This window comes from Lygodium microphyllum, chromosome 12, assembly GCF_053477565.2.
Source record: "Lygodium microphyllum isolate KBCC chromosome 12, Lygodium_microphyllum_v1.1.10, whole genome shotgun sequence".
In the NCBI taxonomy this organism is placed as follows: domain Eukaryota; kingdom Viridiplantae; phylum Streptophyta; class Polypodiopsida; order Schizaeales; family Lygodiaceae; genus Lygodium; species Lygodium microphyllum.
In genome coordinates, this window is record NC_141146.1 from 80815517 (window position 1) to 80840702 (window position 25186).

Consider the following 25186-nt stretch of genomic DNA (forward strand, 5'->3'; position numbering starts at 1 on the left):
TCTTTCGCTTTTTCTTCTTGCCCTTGCTTCATTATATAGTGCCACTCATTTGCTCATAACATCACTATTGAGCACACAAAAAATATTTAACTTACGAAGTTCTTCTTTTGTTAGCACTTTACTCATTCCTTTTCCTTGAGGTACTATAGAGGTCATCCTCAAGTCTTCATCATCTTTCCATAGTCGTGGTTGAGAGGGATCCACTTCAGCAAGATATTCAGAGATATAAACAAGGGATGATTGCACTAACCAACCCTCAGCCATGCTTCCCTAAGGCCGTGCTTTTTGCCTCACAAAATCTTTCAAGGTTTTCATGAAGCGCTCAAGAAAAAACATCCATCTTACATGAACTGCCCCACAAAGTGCGCTCTCATCAATCAAATGTACGAGTAAATGTAATTGAGTATTCAAAATGGATCGAGGAAAAATTTCCTCCACCAAACAAATCACCTCAATAAATAATACTCGAGCATCTTGCAATGTGTTTGGATCAATTTCCTTTGAGCTCACGTATCTATCAAGATGTATTTGAGAATTATTTATTTTTGTGTAGAAATTCAAAGATATATAATGAAAAAATACAATGTCTCTACTCTTCTTGAAGACTCTGCCTCCTCGCGTCGACGTTTTGCAGCCTCTCGATGCCCGGGAGGGAGCATCTGAGGATGTGGCACTGCATCCTACTCAACCACAAAAGGGAGTTTCATGTATGTTGATATATCATTCCCGTAACATAGACATGCAATCTTAGTGGTAAAAAAAACTATGAATATCGGTGATTTTTCTCGGTCCCATTCTCCATACAAGCTGAGGTGTGACATTGCAATTTGACGTGCTCGAAAAATACACCCTCGACAACGATCACACATGCATTTAATTTTTCGTCGTAGCCATGCATCTCGATTATGAAGACGCAATGTTTCATCCTCACTTGAGGATGTGCTCATTGACTCACTAGCTTGCACTGCACTAGGTGATGATGACGTCGACATGATTAAACCTAATTCATGACAACATCAAAATATTTGCCATTCATATGTTTACATAAGATCTTAATTTTAAATACAAAAAAATCATCATCTTAAAACTTATCTTAACTGATCTTAACTTATTAAAACTTAACAAGAATTCACTATCAAAACTTATCTTAAAAACAAAAAATTATGATAAATCCCAAACACGCATCTATCTACGCATCTATATTTGCGTCTATTTGAACAATAGACGCACATATACACGTGAAAATAGACGCACATGTCAAGATTCAAACCATACTTAAATCCTTTCTTTTCAAACTGCTCCTTTCCTTTCCTGCGTTTTTTGCGGTTCTGAAGCTTGAGTTTAGCCGACATGCAGTCTCTTCATGCCTCACCTCCTCATGACTCACCTCTTCTTTCATTTCAAACACACAAGAAAGGAAAAAAGAAAGCCAAGGAGAGGAATAAAGAGAGAATAAGAAAGAGGAGAACAAGAAGAAGCAGCAAGCAAGCAAACAAGCATCAAGGGAGGGTAACTTACCAAGGAGAGGAAGAAGGAGAAGGAGAAGCGCCACACCCACCACACATAACACCCAAGGTGAGTCTCTCTCTCTCTCTCTCTTTATTTCTCTCTTCCTCTCTCTGCTTTGTCTGTGTATTTAAGATTTGTGATTCCAATATGTATTGCATTATGTAAATTGTCAATGGCTGTCGTCGGCCCAAAATCGGCCTCAGTGTAGACGTGCAAAAATATTTCCTCTCAGAGCGTCTGAGAGTGCGTCTTGCAGTCTACACGCGATTATAGATGCGCATTGACCTAAGATGCGCATCTGGAAGCGCGTCTGTGCTGCATGTTAGATGCGCAAATAGATGCGCTGGACAGAAGATGAACTCTGAAGCACGTCTGAGAGCGCGTCTAACCTGCAATGTAGACACTGGGATACACACGCCAGGTCTCCCAGTTCTAATATTAAACAATATATTTTTGCAATGATGAATGTGACCAATCCCATGTTTGTGTTATCAATTTTCTTGTTTAAGAGAAGCATTAGCACTTAAGTGTTCTGCTCAATGTCTAAAGAAAGCTCTTTGAAAATGTAGGTAATATATGATTTTTTGTATGTAAATAAATTTGTCTTTTTCTTGTGTTTTTTTTGTAGATGTCGTATCTTGGTTCATCTAGCAATGACCCAGATGTGGATCACATGAATGATACATTGGCCTCCTTTGGCAGGGGGATCAATGCATTTTTTGGAGGTTTTCCTAGTAGGGAAGACTTCATGGGAGAGATGACCAGACCCCTTGGCCGCTCTTCCACAGTGGACGAGATGTTCAGTGTCATGTCTGGGACGCCTCTGGCGTCTTTGCCTGGCACTACTTCCCAGACTCCACATGTAGGTACTCCACATACAGGTACTCCATATGCAGGTACTCCATTTACAGATACTCCACGTGCTCCACATGCATCGGCTGAAGCACAAGCATCTGCAGAAGCACATGCATGTGCAGAAGCTCGTGCGTCCAGCGAGGCAGAGGGCAGTCGATAGAGAGGGAGGAGGGAGAGTCGAGGGGGAGGACGAGGGTTGTGTGGGAGTTGCCTAGGAGATGGCGAGCGATCACCCTCACTAGTAGATCATGCAGAGGAGGTTGTACGCCATTACTATAGAGTTACAGATGCCGGTGGCATCTTTTATGATGATGAGGGAAGGGATGTAATGGCGTACATGAGAAGCGTCGTACATACGACATATAATGATTGTTTCATTGCCTTCAAAAATCAGAAAAGCGGCTTGTGGCAAGAGGTGTTGAGGGCAGTCCATAGGAGGTACCCAAATCCTGGGGGTCAGCGATTCTCGGATGATTGGGGACATACAAAAGTGAGGGATATGCTTCACAACAAAAGATCCCACCTCATGACACGGGCCAGGGACTCACTGCGGAGGCTGGAGGAGGGGCGTGGAGCCTACAGCCAGCCACCTATGTGCCACCGCGTAGAGTGGAAGAAAGCCAAGAAGAAAGCAGTTGAGAAAGTGAAGAGTCGCTAGCACACAGAGGCGCGACGGATCCAAATGGAAACAATGGGATCATCGCATTACAGATCGGGCGGCAGAGAGTCATGGGAGGCAGAGTTTGTAAGTATATTTTGATATCTAGTTTTTTAAAATTTATATTTCTGTAAATTATTTATATATTTTAGTCTAATATATTGTGACGTCTAATTGTTTGTATATCTCTAAATGTTTTGCAAACTACCATCGTTGGTAGGACACCTACCCCTAGAGAGGTAGGTTACCATCGAGGCCATAACCACGCAGCGACATGGCTTCACTTTTATGAGGAGGGTCTCATCACTGAGGACCAATACAACCGGGCCATGAGGATTCGACAGCCAAAGGAGGTATGTTTTTCTTACTTTCCTATTAAAAGTATAACTAATTATAACTTTTTCTCCACCTTGTCTATATAAGCAACCCTGATCTTTTGTGTGTGTAGGCGAATTCAGATGTGGAGCATAGTGAGGAGGGGGATAACGACGCTAGTAGCCATGGTGGTACTGGCGAGGATGTTTCCTCTTCAGATTCGTAGAGAAGCACCATACCTCCTCATGAGGCCTTCTTTTCTTGTATACGTATAATATCTCTTTGAGCCTATTGCTTGCGGCCATGCTTTAGGTCGCAAACACTCAAAACTTCCCTTGTAAATGCTTTGATATATAATGAATACATGAACTTTTACTTTCAATTCTCGTGTCCATAAGATACATTGTCTTTTTCCCAAATACACAATCTGATGTATGGGAGGGGGGAAAAAAAACCAGAGAACATGCTCTTTGGTTTTTTTTTCCAGTTCTGTTTTGCACGTCTAAATTGTAGGTAATTCGCGTTTATTCGTGCGTCTATAATGCAGACTACACGCGCTTATACACGTGCTGCATAATTCAAATTAAAAAAGGAAATTAAATATCTTTTTTTTTAAAGGACATTTTTTGTTTTCCGTTCGTGTCTATCAGTGCTTGTAAAAGTGCGTCTACCAACGTGTCTATATGTACGTGTATATGTGCGTCTATTGCGTGTCTATTTGTGAATGTAAATTTGTCGATATATGCAATTATAAACACGGAATGATAGACGCACAAATAGATGGGCGGATAGACGTGCCGGTAAGTTTTTCTCTGTATTAAAAAATCGCGTCTAAATGTGCGTCTATGAGGCCTTTTTGTTGTAGTGTTACATGAGGAAATGGAGAGAATGGAAAAAGAGAATGAAATTAATATATCTCAAGAAGAGTGGGAATACGCACTTGGTTGCTTATCAAAGGTGAGACATACTATCAATTAATTTATTTCTAATTATATTTCATATAATAAATTAACATGTTTGATCTTAATCTTTTACTGCTAGTACACATTATTCAATGCTATTTGGTGTGAGGGTAAACATCTTCGAACTCAACGTATAGATGAAAAGAGAAATACCCAAGATTGTGGTGTCCTTGCTCACTTCGAGGATGCCAATGGTACCATGGAAGGTTATTGTGGCTTGATCCAAGATATTCTGAAGCTTGACTTCAGACGATTCTTTATATATGTACTAGATGTGAAGTGGTTTAAAGAAGTGCTAACAAATGGTGAGCATTGCACAATCAGACATCATCCAAGTGGTTTTGTAATCATTGACTCTACAAAATTTCACCAAAACAAGAATGACACATTAGTACTACCTCAACAATGCAAGCAAGTATATATGTAAAAGCTAATTTTTTTATATGTATACATGTGATACATATACACAATATAATAAGTATTTAAGTTTCTTGCTTTTATTTTTCAAATACAGGTTGTGTATCATCCAATGGTAAACAATAACCGATGGTGGTATGTCATCCCTATATCTCATTGTTCAAAACCAATATATGGTAATATTACCGACATAGAGATAGCAGATGACAATTCAACAATTAATGATGATGTACATGATGACACCATAATGGATGATATGTGTGATATAGTACAAGATGAACCTCGTGAGGATGTTCAAGGAAACGTTGTTGTGCTGCTGCGCATCCGAGCCAAAACCATGGAATCAAAGGAAGCCATGTAGAAGCCGACATTTAAGCTATGAAGACAAAGGTTGCACGTGAACAAGGCCAATGTAACATGCGGGACAATGAAGCAACAAAGGCAGTAACTTAAGAGCTGTAACCCAGTTTTTTGTAACAAGTAAGGAGCATCGTGTTGTGGCTACTACACTAGCCACACCATTGGGAGATCATACGGGATGGGAACATCCACAAGAACGAGTTCTACTCTCTCTCACTCTTAGTGAGTAACTCCAAAAGCAAGAAGAGAGCTCAAGCCTTATCAAATCATTTTCAATGATTGAGTAAAAGCTTCAAAAGAAGCTTATAGGAGCTTTTGAAAAAACGACGACTTGCTTTTGGTGGATTTCTAGGCGCCTTCTCTGTCGATTTTTGGGGCGTGATTTTCGTTTTGCTTTTCTTCTGGTTGTTGCTGGGGAAAATGACGAGCTATATTGGAGGTGAGGAGCTTTTTTGTGGGGGCTGTTTTTGTTGGGACCGACTGGCAGCTGCTCATAGAGGGGGGGAATCATCACATGAGGAGTTGAGCTTCTACGGGGAATTCAGTCTTTATAGATTAGCAGTTGTACCTGGACTGAGGTCCGAAACCTCTAGAAGGAACTGAAGGACCAGACAGTGCTGATTTGCGGACGCTGTCACAGCACCTGTGGCATTGGCAAGATCGCCTTCATGGTGGTCAGAGAAGCAGGTTACACCATTTAATGTTTTTTTTTCAAGTAGAAGAGAACGTGGTGAACAAGGGAATGGAATGAATAAGTCTGTGAAGAGCATATCTGAAAAAGAAGGCCGCACAGAAGGCTTCGAAATCACAACAGGCTAGGTTTACCTTCCTCAATTGGTATTCTCTCCTGTGAGGATCCAGATAGCTACTCACGTTTCTGAGGACACCTTGGAGTGTTACTGCTGATCATGATGATTTCTTCATTATAAAGCAATTTGTCCCTTGAATTGGTTCTCACATGGAATTAATGTGATGGTGATTGAATTCAAAAGTGGCTTTGATACCCAAAGTGCTTCCTTTGAGCTGAACTTGCCAGTCTTCTTGGATATACATGGAGATCACAAGTTATTTTTCTAAGGCGATATGCCTATAACTGCAACTTCTTGTGAAGAGTAGTTGGCAGCTTCTTTGTTGCAATTCACTTGGCAAGCAATATAGTGATCTTTGGCATTAAAAATTGAGATCTTCTTGTTAGCCTTGTGCCTTGCAGCATCTTGAACCCCCTGTTCAGCAGCTCTTGCACGAACTCCACGACATTTCTGGTGAACCCGACGTGAAGGCGCTGCGTCAATTTCTAGCAAGATGGGAGACTCGCAAGAAGAGATGACGGACGAGAATGTCATGAAGCATCTATTTCAGTTGTTTACATCCTATATGGAGTAGCAAGCACATACGAAACGTGATAGTGATGCCATGGATGCCTTGAAGGCTGTCCAACAGGAGATGAAGCAGTTCAACAGCCAACAAGTTTCAACTTACCTGCATCTTTATGAAGAAAAGATGAAGTTTTTTGGGGTTTCTCAAGATGTTTGGAGCCGCTACTTCTTGCGGGTCGTGGTTCACGTGCTTGCGGTTCGAATTTCAAAAATTCAAGAAACACATGCTAGTTGGACAGAGTTTAAGAAGGCATTAAAAGATGAATATTTCCTGAAGGATACAAGTCTTATGAACTGCAAGAATTTCTTAGCATGGGGTTTCTATGCCTAATAAGGGACTTTTAGCTACTGCCCTTTTGCGAGAGTTCGAGAGCCACTATGATCAGTTGGACGAGAGTGAGCAGCAAGCTTTGGAGATGCAGAAGGTGGAATTATTTTTACAAGCTGGTGATGTTGATTTACAGGAAAAGTTGGATGATCTTTTGGAGGATCAAGCTATAGATACAAGCTTAAAGACGGAGTGGAGACATGTCATTGATGCTGTGAATGTGCTTGTTAAGAAGCAGCGCATGAGGGTACGATTGCATCGTAATACAGGATCTGCTTCTGAAAAATCCTTGGAGATCTCTACTTCTACCCATGGTGCAAGTTCTATGCCTACGCCTACTCCTCCTGTTGTAAGTCCATCAGTTCCTGTTGCTCCAGTGCCCTTTTCAGTAGATGATGTTATTAAAGGCTTGGCAGATTTGACAATAGAGGTAGTCAAAGCTGAAGTTGGGAAGTTAAAAGAGCAACTTATGCCAGTACCTGCTATAGCACCTATTCCAGTGACTGCTTTCTCAGTTGGCCAAGGAAAAGGGAGACGATATATTTGGTGCGATAGTACAGAGCACCAACACTGCAGAGATTGTGATGCTTTTCAGGAAGTGTGTAAGAAGAACGTAGTGTTTTGGGGACAAGATGGGAAGGTATGGCTGACAGAGACTCGTGCTCCTCTTGACACAAACTTTGGTAAGGGAGGCATGAAGAAGCTCGTTGATGATATGGCTGCGCGATCAGCTTATGTGAGTGCTAGAGGAGATGCTTCAGCTTATGGAGTCCAGCTTGAGAAGAAATCAGATGGAGACTTTGCCTTAGAGATAGTGAGAAGAGGGAAAGTTCAGGCATCCACTATGACTTATGTGGGCTCCAGCATCCGAGGAGAAACAAGATGGGATTCTCCTGTTGACAGGTATTTTATTTTTGCTTATATGACGGAAACACAGGGTTTAGATGCCATGGTTGAGGAAAAGATAAGAAGAGATGAGGAGGGTCTCAGCACCTCCAAAAATACTAGAGGGGGTGACTTTGTTTCACCACCTGCTACAGCTCCACCTATGATGAGTTCTCAAGCACAATCAGGTCCTGAACAACCTATGGCAGACAAAGAGATGAAAGAAAAGAGGCAACCAAGAAAGGAGCCAGGATTCAAGCTCTTGTCAGACCGTGACATGCAGACGGATATGAGTAAGATTTTTCATGAAAGAATTCTAAATAGTGAAGTCACTTTTAGTGTTGGTAAAGCTCTTGGGATTGCTAGAAGAGAAATACAGGATCAGATGCAGGATCTTTTGCGGAGGAAACGACATGTAGTGGAAGGACCTTCTTTACAGGGATTATGGCATGGAGCTCTTGAGGAAGAGCAAGATGATGCAATGATGATTGAGAATGCTTCTGTGAACCCGTAGTTGGAGAAAATAGTTCAGCCTATGCAGTATGAGGATGATGATACCCCTATCCTCATTCCTCACAGCCATTTTTCACGTAGTCATTGGGCTAGAGCAACCATTGAGATGGTGGTAAGGATTGGAGAGAAACAAATTCCTTTGGTCGCTTTAGTCGATCATGGTTCCGAGATTAATCTTATTTCTCGAGAGGTGTTAATGAGAGTGGTAATTGGCCTATGGATGCAGAGCATGGCTGGCGCATGAGAGCAGCCAATAATACTTTTGGTGCTATGTATGCTGCTTGTTCGAGCATCAGAATTTCTATTGGCAATGTTGAAGAGGATTATCATTGCTTTGTTCAAGATTCTTGCTCTTATCCGATTATTCTTGGACAGCCTTTCATTACAAAAGCAAGAATGGAGACGAAAGTGATGGATGACGGCTCAGCCTATGCACCGATACGCAGTAAGGATGGTATGCGAGCTATTCAGTTTATGACTATTGGAGTAAATCATCCGAGAAACAGAGACTCCTTGCGTGAGGCACCACTACCTACGAAGGAGCTGGATTTTCATTAGGTATTGCTGTCTTGTGAGACGCCAGTGGTACGGAGCAGAGAAAAGAGGAGATCTCGCCTCCTGGCAGCCAGTCTTTCTCCACGAATTTTTTTGGTTTTTCTTCAAATAGTTCAGTGAATTATTAGAAAATTTCAGATTTGTCTAGAGCTGCTAGGCAGTACATTGGTCGTAAGGAGAAAGAGTTGAAGGCTTTAGGTATTTCGCAAGTAGAAGAGCATGTGGATGGGCTGTGTGATGGAACGTCTTATGCAGATACTTTGTTTGAGATGGAAAATATGTTGAAAATTGATGTATGTAAGGGTTCAGGGATCATACCAGTGCAAACCTTGGATATGTATCAGGAAATTTCTGATTTTATGTTAAAAACAGAGTCAGAGGCTGAGAAAACTCAGCAAACCGAGTCTATGGCTGATCTTGATCAGCTTTCAGAGTTGCAGAGGGCTGAAACCTTTCAGCCAGCAAAGTTAAATGCTAAAATAGTTCAGCATACAGAGTATGAGGCTGCATCTTGGCAGTCCACAGAGCAGAGGGCTAAAACCTTTCAGCCAACAGAGTTTAATACTGAAGAATTTCAACATACAGAGTTTCAGGCTGCGCCCATGCAGTCCATAGAGCAAAGGGCTGAAATCTTTCAGCCAATAGAGTTGAGAGTTGCTGAAAAATTGCAGAAATTGCAGCCAAGAAGAGAGTGCCTGACTGATGCCAAGGTTGACACGAAGTATAAAACAGTTGATAAGAAGGTTAAGCCAGTTGCAGGGCCGCTTCCTCCTGATAGTGATGAGCAGATGGAAAAAGCTATGAAGCAGCCTATGTTGAGAGATCCTGCAAATATTGGCCATGAATTTACAGCTAAAACTCTTACAGAATTGAAGATTGGAAATGATGATTTCTTGCTTTCAGTGGAAAAAGAATGTTTCAGAGAGATGCTTGGATGACATGGTAAGGCATTTGCTTTCTTTCCTCATGAAATTGGTTGCATTAGTCCCGAATTGGTTGTGTCTATGGTCATCTTCACCGTTCCTCATGTGCCATGGAATATACGTCCTATACTTGTGCCTAGAGCACACTTGCCGAAGCTGATAGAGTTGCTGAATGAGAAGATTAAGATGGGGATTTTGGAACCCTCTTCTGCGCCCTATTCTAACAGGTGGTTTACTGTTCCAAAGAAGAATGGAACCTTGAGATTTATTCAGGATATGCAGCCCGTGAATAGAGTGACAATCAGGAATGTGGGAATAGGACCAGTTGTGGATGAGTTTGCCGAGGCTTTTGTAGGATGAGCCATCTATTCCCTAGGTGACTTGTTTTTTGGTTATGACCAATTTCAGCTTGCCTTGGAAAGCAAGGATATCACCACTATGCGGAAACCTATTGGTCTTGTGAGGATGTGTACCTTGCCTCAAGGTGCCACCAACTCAGTTGCTCATATGATGAATGCTATGCATAAAGTTCGTCGAGACTATATTCTGCAGTATACCATGACTTTCTTAGATGATGTGCCTATTAAAGGCTGTGCAGAAGAAGAAAAGAATGAGAGTCTTGATTTGCAAGGATGTAGACAGTTTGTGGCTCAACACTTGGTTGCTTGTGAGCAAATATTGACACGATTAGAGGAGGTGAATTTGACTCTTTCAGGGCTGAAATCTGTCTTTGGTGTTAATGAAGTCATCATAGTTGGGCATATGGTTGGTTATTATGGCAGGAAGCCTTCACCTGCAAAGGTGGATGCCATAAGCAGGATTGCAAAGTATTGCTCAACTAGTTCAGAGGTGCAGAGATTTGTGGGAGCTTGTGTATTTTACATGATTTGGATTTATCATTTTGCTCACATAGTAGATGTTCTCTATCAGCTGCTTCGAAAGAGGCAGAAGTTTCATTGGGATGAGAAGCATTCAAAAGCCATGTGTAAACTCAAGAAGCTGTTGCAGTCCGCTCCTACTCTTCACAAGGCGGATTATCAGTGTGGACGGCCAATCATGTTGACAGTTGATACCAGCCCTATTGGCATAGGTTGGGCAGTGGGACAGGATGATGCTGATGGGAACAGATATGCAATCCGCTTTGGAGTTAAATTTCTTAATGAGCGGCAGAGAAAATATCTGTAGATTAAAAGAGAGTTGTGGGGAGTAGTCACTACACTAAAGTGTGATAAAGAGTATTTTATTGGTGCTCCAGTTGTTGTGGAAACAGATTGCTTGCCTTTGCTTGGCATGATTACTAGTTGTTCGACTCCAAATATAGCGATGTTTCGGTGGATTGCCTACATCAAATCATTGAATCCAGAATTTCGACACATAGCAGGAAAAGATAATCAATTTGCTGACATGCTATCTAGAGCGAGATATGAGGATGAGGAGTCATTGCTTGCAGAAGATGATGAGACAGAGTTTGCAGCTTCTGTCCTTGTTCATGATTGTCATGTATCTACTATTGAAGCCTTTACTGAAGAACTCTATGTTGGCGAGTGGCTGCAAATTGGTCAGTATCTGAGTTCATTGACTCGAAGAGCTGATTGGACAAATGATGCATTCAGGAAAATTGGAAGAAAGGCTTATGGGTATTTCTTGAAATATGGTTTTCTTTGGAAGCACCCAAAGAAAAGAGGCGGCCTACCCTTGAGAGTAGTTTGTGAGGCAGGGATGCAAATACAGATTATGCGAGAGTTTCATGAGAGTTCTTGGGCTAGACATAGAGGTGTGTGGGCTACCTATGAGAAAATCAAAGAAAGATAATGGTGGAAAGGGATGTATAAGGATGTTTTCCACTTTGTGGAGACTTGGAGGGACTATCAGCTCTACTCTTTAGTGCGGCATCGCGATGAGTTGCATCCGACCTATCCTCTATGTATGCATTATAAGTGGGTGTTTGACTTGGTTACTTTGCCAGTGGGACTTTGGCAGATGAGATAACTTGTCTTGGCCAGGAGGATCTTACAAACTATGTTGAAGGCAGATCTTTGCGGACGAAGACCACCACTACAGTATGTAAATTCTTGTTGGAAGAAATATTTTGCAGGTATATTCTTGTATAGGCAAGATTACTGTTGATTATGGAGAGCTAGATGCAGATGAAGCTAGAGAATTTTTCTCATGGCTTGGGATTAAGTTGGCTCTTACTACTGCCTATAATCCATAGGGGAATGGCAAGAGCGAAAGAGGGCATCCGTCGATAGTTAAGGCATTGGCAAAAGCTTGTAGAGGTCAGATTGGAGATTGGCCGATATTACTACCTTTTGCATTGTGGGCAAACCGCTCTACACATAGCGTGAATACTGGATATATGCCTGCAGAGTTGATGTATGGGCAGAAACCTGTCATGCCTACTGAAATTTGTGCTCTCATGTGGAGTGCTCTTCCTTGGCATGAGAATTTATCAAGAGAGGAGCTTCTAGCTCTTCGGATTCGTCAACTAGAGAGAAGAGCAGAAGATGTGCAGCTAGCAGTTGATCGTTTGAAGGCAGCTTGACTCAGAAACAAGGACATGTTTGATTTGAGGCATCGCTTGCAGCCTAGAGCCATAAAAGAGGGAGATTGGGTTCTAGTCTACGATAGTAGCCTAGAGAATCAGCATAGCAGCATGAGAAAAATGGTTCAAAGATGGTTTGGACCGTATGAGGTGAAACAGGTTTTTGACAATGCTACCTATGAGTTGGCTAAATTGGATGGGACAGTATTGAGGGTGCCCATTGCTGGAAAACGAGTCAAGATTTTCAAGAGAAGAGAAGATGAAGAGTATGCACTTGAAACATTGGCAAAAGAAGAGCAGTCAAAAGAAATTCTAGTAGAAGAAGCAGAGAATATGGATGGCTCATCCGGAGGATGCGCAGGTTTAGAGGGGGTGGATGTCGTGCTGCTGCGCATCCGAGCCGAAACCGTGGAATCAAAGGAAGCCATGTAGAAGCCGACATTTAAGCTATGAAGACAAATGTCATACGTGAACAAGGCCAACGTAACATGCGGGACAATGAAGCAACAAAGGCAGTAACTTAAGAGTTGTAGCCTAGTTTTTTGTAACAAGTAAGGAGCATCGTGTTGTGGCTACTACAGTGGCCACACCATTGGGAGATCATATGGGATGGGAACATCCACAAGAACGAGTTCTACTCTCTCACACTCTTAGTGAGTAACTCCAAAAGCAAGAAGAGAGCTCAGGTCTTATCAAATCATTTCCAATGATTGAGTAAAAGCTTCAAAAGAAGCTTACCGGAGCTTCTGGAAAAACGACGACTTGCTTTTGGTGGATTTCTAGGCACCTTCTTTGTTGATTTTTGGGGCGTTATTTTCGTTTTGCTTTTCGTCTGGTTGTTTCTGGGAAAAATGACGCGCTATATTGGAGGTGAGGAGCTTTTTCTTGGGGGCTGTTTTTGTTGAGACCGACTGGCAGCTGCTCACAGAGGGGGGGAATCATCACATGATTGAGTTGAGCCTCTACGAGGAATTCAGTCTTTACAGATTAGTGGCTGTACCTGGACTGAGGTCCGAAACCTCTAGAAGGAACTGATAGACCAGACAGTGCTGATTTGCAGACGCTGTCATAGCACCCGTGGCATTGGCAAGATCGCCTTCATGGTGGTCAGAGAAGCAAGTTACACCATTTAATGTTTTTTTTTCAAGTAGAAGATAACGTGGGGAACAAGGGAATGGAATGGACAAGTCCGTGAAGAGCATATCTGAAAAAGAAGGCCGCACAGAAGGCATCGAAATCACAACAGGTGAGGTTTACCTTCCTCAATTGGTGTTCTCTCCTGTGAGGATCCAGATAGCTACTCATGTTTCTGAGGAAACCTTGGAGTGTTACTACTAATCATGGTGATTTCTTCATTATAAAGCAATTTGTCCCTTGAATTGGTTCTCACATGGAATTAATGTGATGGTGATTGAATTCAAAAGTGGCTTTGATACCCAAAGTGCTTCCTTTGAGCTAAACTTGCCAGTCTTCTTGGATATACATGGAGATCACAAGTTATTTTTCTAAGGCAGTATGCCTATAACTGCAGCTTCTTGTCAAGAGTAGTTGGCAGCTTCTTTGTTGTAATTCACTTAGCAAGCAATATAGTGATCTTTGGCATCAAAATTTGAGATCTTCTTGTTAGCCTCGTGCCTTGCAGCATCTTGAACCCCGTGTTCAGCAGCTCTTGCACGAACTCCATGACAACGTAGAAGAGGACAATAATGTGGTTGATGATATTGATGAAGTTATTGAGCAATATAGCAACACATCTTATAGTGGAATAGACTTATTGATTTCGTTACCTCTTGGTAACATAGACATAGAAGTAGATAGTTTAGCAAGGGCTGATCTCATTGAAGATGAGATGGATCATTCACTGTAACATACTTAATTTGTTTAATGATTCAATGTGTATTCTTAATTCTATGGAAAATATCATGCGCACACATGCATACTCAAGAATCAATAGTCAAGTTTAAAGCTAAATTGAATTTTCCATAATAAAAAGGAAGTATTTTTTATCATCTTCAAGTAGAGAAATTACGAGATACATGCTACTAATTGTATAATAAGGTTTGTGTCACTTGCTGCTAATTACTTATATCAGGCTTGTCAATTGGAGGAACTGCCATTCATTAGAGAGCAATGTAAAAAAAATTATTAACTTTGGTTTTTTTATTATATTAAGTCCAATTTCAGGTGGTTAAATAATTACGCATCTGAAAACGCGTCTATATTTGCATCTATTTGCGCGGATATATAGACGTAAAATTCGTGTCTATTTATACGCTCTTTTACACGTGCATATAGATGCAATGATAGACGCGCCCGACTTTGCGCATCTAACATGTGCGTCTATGCCTCTTTTCTGTTGTGGTGTCTAATGAGTTGAGTGACTTTTTAAGATCTCATAGGATAAAGAGAAAGTTTACTTGGAAGTATATCCCATAGTAAAATGGGGCTATAGAAAGGACAAATAGGCACATTGCAAAAGTTGCACAGGCATTGATGTGGTTGAAAAGAATCTATCAAAATATTTTTAGTATGAAGTTTTTCATAGTATTGTCTATATTATGAGCAAAACTTCCACAATTTTAGTTCATGGGATGACCCTTGAAGAATACTTTACATGCAAAAAGCTTAATATATCACACTTGAAAGTGTTTTATTGTATTGCATATATTCACGTGACAAATGAGATACAAAAGAAACTTGATCCAAAGGTTGAAAAATATAATTTTCATTGAATACTCTTTTTTAAAAAAATGATATCATTGTCGTAATCCTATTGTAGGTGAGTTCAAAGTAAGTACATATATTTTTTTAATGAGATGAGCAGTTGGTATGCATCTAGTGGTGATGCATTGGATGATGATCATGATCATAATAGTTATGTGCAAAAAGAGAAGTAAGAATCATGGAGCCTTAGTGGACGAGAAACATCATCTGGTACTACATCTACAATTAGCCTTTGGTCCTCCCTTGGTCTAGGAGACTAAGTAGCAATCGTATCTCTTCAAGTGCATCTACGAGTGTTGCAGATAAAGACAAAAGGAAGAAGAAAGTGTCAGATAGTATTGAGCCATCTACTATTCATTTGGGGTTTGATAGAGATTCTAGTGGTTCAAAGAGTTTGGATGATGAGATTGGTATTCCTTCAATCAAGGCACCAATTGTAGAGAGAGCATATGGTAATGTAAAGGCTCCACTAAGTGATCCAGTGGTATGTAGGTCTAGCAAGATTAGATACCCTATTAAAATATTTGGTTTTGAAGGTTACCCAACTTACCATTATACTTATATGGTAAAGGTGGTTAAGGATGTTGAGCCTACTTTTCTTGAGGATGTTGTCGGTCATGATCATTGGGATGCATCAAGAGAGGAGTAGACTACAAATATTCTCACCACGGCCATGGGAGCAAAAATACTTTGGTATTTTTGAAGCTTACTTGGAGTATAGATCATGGAGCTTAGCTTGCGGGGGAGATTTGAGATATCAAGCTCCTCTTTTTTTCCTCTCCTCTCCTTCTCTACTTTCTCTCAACTCACTCTATTCTCTCTACTCTCTCGATTAAATATAATTTTTATTTTAAAATCAAGTAATTATATAATTAATTTGATGTCCTTTCATTCTCTCTCTCTCCGCTCTAGAATCTCTATCCTCTCTCTACTCTTTCTACTCTCTACTCTTAACTCTCTCTAGTTTCTGTCTTCTCTATACTCTCTTCTCTCTCTACCCTATTTTCTCTCTCCTATCTCTCTTTTCTCTCTCCTCTCTTCTCTCTTTCCTCTCTCTACTTATTTTAAACAATTCATATGAAATATTTTTAACAAAAGAAAATTTATCCAATCTATTTGACTAATATATATTGATTTCATATTTAAGTAATAATCTAGGTATTTATTTTTTATTTCTATATCTATAGAGGGACCTCTTAATGGCTATAGGAGTAGCATAGTCACAAAAATTTGGCCCTTTGAGTGAATAGAGAATCTAGATCTTTTGTAAGAGAGCCAAGAGTTTTCCTTACATAGAGAGAGAGAGAGAGACATAGAAGTGTTCAATATATGTTGGAAAAGCTTTATTCTACCCATTCATATATGGACAAACAAATATAATAGACAAACAATAACAAGAACAAAAATTCCATACAAGAGAATTCCAACAAACACAAGATTGTGTGCATCTATGAGCATTCTAAGCCTAATGTATGCTAGTGCACACTTGATTACTTTATTAACTAAATTAGTTCTAAAGAATCTATTCTATATATTATTTAGAGGTTTGCATTGGGGATGTCAAACCAACCAAAATGCTCCAAGCCTATGTGGCACAAGGAGGAGAAGTTTGGTATTCAAGAAATAAATAGGGTTTTCTCTTGAAGGGCAAGTGGGGGTTACAATTGTCATCTCTCTCTCTCTCTCTCTCTCTCTCTCTCTCTCAATTGAACACACATAACCACACACTCTCTCTCTTTCTCTTTTTAATTTGAATATATGGTATAATCATAGAAATAGGAAATGTGAGTCTTTGATATGTGTCATGATCGGCTCAATGTGAACAAAAATCACTATTAAATGTGTCTATCTTTGAGAAACTTTGAGAAATAGTAATAAGGTTTTTCTAGATGAATTGTTTAGGCTTGATCCTATTAATGTTTGTCTTCCACATCCCCATATATTGCATTTTCATGTATTCAACATTGCATTGGTCTAAGTTACCAAAGCTTGTGAAGTTCACATTAATGTTCCTTATATCTACCTTCCGTGAACGCTCCACGGTGCCACATAGAATGTGTTTTGGAACCCAATATCAAACACACCACATGAAATGAAATGCGAGGAGAATCTAGGTGCGAAGTGATCATAGATGGTCCAAAACAGTAACCTGACAATTCATAAGTGATGATCTTTTAGTAATCCATATCCCTTCTTACGTACCTCCATATTAAAAATGTAATGTCTGCGTCTTATAATCTGTCATGAACTGTGGCTGCCTGCTAATTAAAGAGTATAACTAGGCAATTAGTTAAGGATTGAATCGTCTATGTTGTGATGGACGAACCGAGGATGGACGCTTGTAATGTTTCTGCCGAGCTCCACTATATAAACCAGTACGGCCATGGATATGGCGGACTGGCTGAGTCGATCGAGGGTACCAGTAGCTGATTCATCGTTATCAGAATTACCTGCAGCTAATTTGCTTCTGGCATGGCCATGCGCCGATTTAACGTCTCATCAATGGCGGGGATCGGCGTTCTCCTGCTGATCGGCCTCGTCCTCGACTCGGACGCCAGCTCGATGTTCATGACAGTCCAGGGACGGCGTGGCGACACCATTAAATCATCCAACGTTGCTGCCACCACCGCGAGTAAAGGCAAGCCTTAATTGTGATTCTTGCCCCGTCTGTCCTTAATTATATTATTGATCGTAGCAGACTGCAGTTGCCAGTAATCTTTAGAGTCGAGGCGATGATCAGGACCTGACTGATTATCATTTCGTATGTGGCGCAGCTGATGAGAGGGTAAATATTAATGCAGCGGAAGTCATTAATCCAGCGGATCATCATCGGGGAATCACAAGTGCGCTGACGATTCACTCGAGCGTCGCCGCGCATGAGAAGCGTCGACTGACCAAGCAGCCTTCACGTTACACCCCGGATGGTTTCCCATGCTGCGGGATCAGTACCTGCTGCACCCGCTGCTGCTACGAGTAGCCATGAATTATTATTAGATCATCATCCACTGGATTATCCGTGCTGCTATGAGTAGTACTGAATTAATTATCATCATCCACTGGATTATTATGCAATAATTCACTCTTGATGACGACTTTCATAGCCGTTTTGATCGGTCCTCGGACCATAGCGCTATGAGGCTATCGTGACAAGGCGATGCGAGCCTGGCATGCCAATATGCCTTTATTTAAAATTTGTAGACTTTCAAATTTCAAAATAGTATTGTCTATTTATAAATACGAGAATTTTACTCTTTGTATATACAGCTATGAATTTCTATATTTTAGCTACGTTAAAATTTTATTTTATTAACCATATTAGAGAATAATTTGATTAACCATATTAGAGTAGTCTTAATTAAAAATTATTTAATATTTAGAAATCATAATAAATGTGAATACGTTAGTTTTTACATAGCAGTTAATATTTTATATGAATAATATATATTTGTCCAAATATAAGTTAAATTTCTATGGTGCATTCCAATGTAAGAGGAAATAATTTGAGGATATCATATAGTAATTTCTTGCGCTCCAATGTAAGAGGAAATAATTTGAGGATATCATATAGTAATTTCTTGCGCTCCAATGTAAGAGGAAATAATTTGAGGATATCATACACTAATGTCTTGCAAGTTCATACTTAGTGGACTTCTAATAATAGCTTATTGTAAACCATGGTAGACTCGATTTCAAATTACATCGTTTGATGCATATTTACTATATATTACAAGTCATATAATTATGACACATATTTTATTTTCAAACAATTCATTGGTTGGAAATCGAGAGAACTTTTCTTGTGATTAGATCTATTTTCATAGAAAATTACTTAAACGTATAATACATTAGTTCTTACATAATTCATTGTAACATCAATATCATATTTGTTAAACATATCCATGAATTTATGAATGTAATATTCTATATATTTTTAGCATTTGGATTATATTTTTGACAACTATATATCTTATGGAACTACAATGACCTTCATTTGAACTAATCACATTTTTTACATCATATATCATTTATTCATATAACTAATAGCTATATTCTCAACTATATTACGTAAATGTGTTTGTTTTTTCTTTAGTAGGACCATATCCATCACATGATATACTTGATATATAGAAAATCTATCATGTAACTAGGCCTTATAAAATTAGCTAGCTTTTATCAAGTTATAACTAGCTAATTTTTATCATGAGATTGCTCTCTAACTACTAACACCATTTTCTTCACATATTATCTACAAAAACCAAGCCCTATCTAGTAGATTTACACTACAATATTATAGTAGCAAGTAAACATGAGATCTATTTAATGAATTTAGGTTGCATGATCTAGGGTATTAGATAACTAGTAAGAATAATATATGTCAAGTAAATATGCGATATTTCTAGTGAATCTGAGCTATGCAACATGTAATTAGAATGTTTTGTGAGACCAAGCAAGCCCACATGTGAGGCCTTGTTATGGTCACAAACAAGTGTTCTTGATCTTCCATTACAATTTGCATTTTTATATGATTGACACCTATATACCAAATGAAACCTTATCCCAAGTTCAAGCTAGCACTACAAGATATAGGCCTTATACCGACGTTAAAAGCGACGAAAATATAAATAAAAAAAATTTCCCCCCTCGTCGCAAAAAGCGTCATTATTGGCGATGCCATAGAACAATCGGCATCAGCGTCGTTATTGGCGTTGGTATCATACCGACGCCAATAACAACGCAAATACCGACGCTAATATAACAACACCAATAACGATGCGTGCAGTAAATTTGCGATGCTAATAGCGATGGTACTAGGAAAAAAAATTTGTGGCATGATAGCATATAGCACTGTGTGCTTTATTTGGGCCATATAAAATAGTTTTTGCAATATGTACAATGCTCGTATAAACAAAAACAAAGTATATTGAAATCATAATACTGATACATGAAATAAATACATAATCGCATAATGAAAGCGATTGGTACAATCATGACGAGATATCACTACTACATAGAAAATGCCTACATAGATCACACGACCAAAAAAGAAAGGTGTGTGAGCTCCAAGGATCCAAGGGCGAGATACGTATCCTTGCCATCCGAAAGCTCGTCTCGCCGCAAAGGAGCATCGAACGGACTCTGCAAAAAAAGAAACAACAACACATCAGTCCACCATACAATAATGCATTCTAATTAAACATAGTAACTACGGACAAGAAAGATGAGTGACTTACAAGGCCGACGTGTCTATACAATCGGTCGATCAATGCAGTGAGACCATGCCTCTCTGCATATCGAGTCTCAAGGCCGGTCGGATCTCGATTTGTAATAGAGTACTGCAAAAAAAACAAAATACTAACTGTTAGAAACATGATTGTCAGTACAAATGATATTGCAAAAAAAAGCAAGCAAAACAAAAGAAAAACTTATAAAGTCCTCCAGATATGTCTTGTGGTCGCCACTCCCAAGATGATGGACCACTCCGGTCTCTAGTCGTGCCCTCACCGCCTCCTGTTGTTGCTGACTCCAACGTCCTGGAGAATCTGTAGTCTCCTCCCTCAGTCGGCACCAGTTATCCGTGTCTAGCCACTCGGACTTTGCAGCCCCATTCTTGAGTGCCTTGCGTACGTCCGATCGTCTGTGTGACATATATGTATGCATGTAGTCCATCATCCAGCCAATAGAAAATCTATCTGCTTAGGCTGGAACCAAAAACTCCTCATGCAAGGATGCTACTATGTAGTCCTTGCTCCCCTCCAGTATGTTTTTCAAATGATCTAAGACGTTGTGCCGAAAAACTTGTTGGCACAACTCTCTCATGCGAGCCATTACCCTGCTCCCCTCATCATTCATAATGATGACTCATGACCTATCATTGACAAGATAGGCATATCCCCTTGGGGTATGGCTAAGATGGGTCCTCTCCCACCTGCGTCCACGCTCCTGGGCATATCCATGAGACCCCTCTGCATCTCGTGTACCAATCGGGGTAATATCTGTTGGAGTGGCACCTATAGGGGTATGGTTGAGCAAAAGCTGGTGTGACTGGAGTAGACGTCTCCACAGGTGTGACAAATCCTGGAGGTGACACAACTCTAGTAGAATGAGGAGATGGAGACACTGTGTCCGTGCCTCCACAGCATCCACTTGAGCCTAAGCCACGCTCCCTGGAACTGCCACCAGAGCGAGGAGTCACACCTATATCCCTTGTCGACCGCAGGCTCACTGCCTCGGTATCTCTACAGCATCCCCTTGACCTTGAAGCACTCCCTCCCTCTTGCCCAAGTCTGGGGCATCGACCTTGCCTGCTCGAAGCTAAAGCATCTGATCGTGTGAAAGTAGATCTAGTAGAGTGGCGTGACGATGTCCGAGACTGCTCCTGGTCTGCCATGTCTTTGAATCTCGCGATCTGATCTCGAGACATGCGCATGAAGATATCCTGCAACTCCTCATCCCTTATCCCTCGACTCATCCTAAAAATGTCACCTACACAGACAAAAAATGAGGTTAGCATAATCAATTTAAATCATACAAAGCACGGTAATATAAATCCTAAAAAAATGATCTCACTTAAAATGCATATCTTATGTACCCTTATAAGCGATTAGTCAATGAATTGAGTAAGTGGGGATGCTCCAAGTATGAAGTATCCTATGGTCTTATGTCAATCTCCTAACACAACTCCGTATACACTAGAAGGTCGATAGACATGTCACCACAAAAGGATGAGTCCACCTCGTTCTCAAAGAATTCTTGGACTCCTATATTTCCATCACTGTTAGCCGATGCTGGCTCCAAGCTTTCAGTGGCCTCCACCCCTTGCAATATCTACCCCTCTATTTGCATATTGTCCTCATCTATACTTGGAACATCGCTTTCATCATATACTCTTGCACTTCGAGGAGCTAAAGGTATAACATACCATCATTGAGATTTTTGGGGATTTGGATAGAAGATTACCTATTTACAAACATGTACAAGAGAGATTAAACTATTGTGACATGTACCATGTCGTAATACAATTAACAAACAAATGAGTTCATGCACCAGTTCACAACGGGCCAACAACAAAAAGGTGTCGCTTAAATCCTTCCATTTTTTTTCAGAATCTATTTCACATGCATTTATTTTTTCATCATAGCCATGCATCTCGATTATGAAGACGCAATGTTTCATCCTCACTTGAGGATGTGCTCATTGACTCACCAGCTTGCACCGCACTAGGTGATGACGACGTCGACATGATTAAACCTAATTCATGACAATATCAAATTTTTTTTCATTCATATGTTTACATAAGATCTTAATTTTAAATACACAAAAATCATCATCTTAAAACTTATCTTAACTTATCTTAACTTATCAAAACTTAACAAGAATTCACTATCAAAATTTATCTTAAAAACAAAAAATTATGATAAATCCCAAATGCGTGTCTATCTACGCATCTATATTCGCATCTATTTGAACAATAGACTCACATATACACGCGAAAATAGATGCACACATCAAAATTCAAACCATACTTAAATCATTTCTTTTCAAACTACGCCTTTCCTTTCCTGCGTTTTTTGCGGTTCTGAAGCGTGAGTTTAGCCGACATGCAGTCTCTTCATGCCTCACCTCCTCATGACTCACCTCTTCTTTCATTTCAAATACACAAGAAGGGAAAAAGGAAAGCCAAGGAGAGGAAGAAAGAGAGAACAAGAAAGAGGAGAACAAGAAGAAGCGGCAAGCAAGCAAACAAGCATCAAGGGAGGGTAACTTACCAAGGAGAGGAAGAAGGAGAAGGAGAAGCGCCACCACCCGCCACACCAAACACCCAAGGTGAGTCTCTCTCTCTCTCTCTCTCTCTCTCTCTTTGTTTCTCTCTTCCTCTCTCTGCTCTGTCTGTGTATTTAAGATTTGTGATTCCATTATGTATTGCATTATGTAAATCGTCAATGGTTGTCGTCGGCCTAAAATCGGCCTCAGTGTACACGCGCACATAGACGCACAAAAATATTTTCTCTCAGAGCGTCTGAGAGTGCGTCTTGCAGTCTACACGCGATTATAGATGCGCATTGACCTGAGATGCGCATCTGGAAGCGCGTTTGTGCTGCATATTAGATGCGCAAATAGATGCGCTGGACAAAAGATGAACTCTGAAGCGCGTCTAACCTGCAATGTAGACGCGGGGATACACGCGCCACGTCTCCCAGTTCTAATATTAAACAATATATTTTTGCAATTATGAATGTGACCAATCCCATGTTTGTGTTTATCAGTTTTCTTGTTTAAGAGAAGCATTAACACTTAAGTGTTCTGCTCAATGTCTAAAGAAAGCTCGTTGAAAATGTAAGTAATATATGATTTTTTGTATGCAAATAAATTTATCTTTTTCTTGTGTTTTTTTTTACAGATGTCGTATCTTGGTTCATCTAGCAATGACCCAGATGTGGATCACATGAATGATACATTGGTCTCCTTTGGCAGGGGGGTCAATGCATTTTTTGGAGGTTTTCCTAGTAGGGAAGACTTCATGGGAGAGATGACCAGACACCTTGGCCGCTCTCTTATAGTGGACGAGGTGTTCAGTGTCATGTCTGGGACACCTCTGGCGTCTTTGCCTGGCACTACTTCCCAGACTCCACATGCAGGTACTCCATATGCAGGTACTCCATATGCAAGTACTCCATTTGTAGATACTCCACGTGCTCCACATGCATCGGCTGAAGCACAAGCATCTGTAGAAGTTCATGCGTCCAGCGAGGCAGAGGGCAGTCGACAGAGAGAGAGGAGAGAGAGTCGAGGGGGAGGATGAGGGTTGTGGGGGTTGGGTAGGAGGTGGCGAGCGATCACCCTTACCAGTAGATCATGTAGAGGAGGTTGTACGCCATTACTATAGAGTTACAAATGCCGGTGGCATCTTTCATGATGATGAGGGAAGGGATGTAATGGCGTACATGAGGAGCGTCGTGCATGCGACGTATAAAGATTGTTTCATTGCCTTCAAAAATCAGAGAAGCGGCTTGTGGCAGGAGGTGTTAAGGGCAGTCCATAGGATCAGCGATTCTCGGATGATTGCGGACGTACAAAAGTGAGGGATATGCTTCACAACAAAAGATCCCACCTCATGACACGGGCCAGGGATTCACTGAGGAGGCTGGAGGAGGGGCATGGAGCCTACAGCCAACCACCTATGTGCCACCGCGTAGAGTGGAAGAAAGCCAAGAAGAAGGCAGCTGAGAAAGTGAAGAGTCACCAGCATGCAGAGGCACGAGGGATCCAAATGGAAACAATGGGATCGTCGCATTACGGATCGGGCGGCAGAGAGTCGTGGGAGGCAGAGTTTGTAAGTATATTTTGATATCTAGTTTTTTTAAATTTATATTTCTTTAAATTCTTTATATATTTTAGTCTAATATATTGTGACGTCTAATTGTTTGTATATCTCTAAATGTTTTTGAGACTACCATCGTTGGTAAGACACCTACCCCTAGAGAGGTAGGTTACCATCGAGGCCATAACCGCGCAACGACATGGCTTCACTTTTATGAGGAGGGTCTCATCACTGAGGACCAATACAACCGGGCCATGAGGATTCGACAGCTAGAGGAGGTATGTTTTTCTTACTTTCCTATTAAAAGTATAACTAATTATAACTTTTTCTCCACCTTGTCTATCTAAGCAACCCTGATCTTTTGTGTGTATAGGCGAACCCGGATGTGGAGCATAGCGAGGAGGGGGATAGCGACGCTAGTAGCCATGGTGGTACTAGCGAGGATGTTTCCTCTTCAGATTCGTAGAGGAGCACCATACCTCCTCATGAGGCCTTCTTTTCTTGTATATGTATGATATCTCTTTGAGCCTACTGCTTGCGGCCACGCTTTAGGTCGCAAGCACTCAAAACTTCCCTTGTAAATTCTTTGATATATAATGAATACATGGACTTTTACTTTCAATTCTCGTGCCCATAAGATACATTGTCTTTTTCCCAAATACACAATCTGATGTATGGGAGGGGAAAAAAAAACCCAAAGAACATGCTCTTTGGTTTTTTTTCCAGTTCTGTTTTGCGCGTCTAAATTACAGGTAATTCATGTTTATTCGCGCGTCTATAATGCAGACTACACGTGCTGCATAATTCAAATTAAAAAAGGAAATTAAATATATATTTTTTAAAAATGACATTTTTTGTTTTCCGTTCGCGTCTATCAGTGCTTGTAAAAGCGTGTCTACCAGCGTGTCTATTTGTATGTGTAAATTCGTCGATACATGCGAT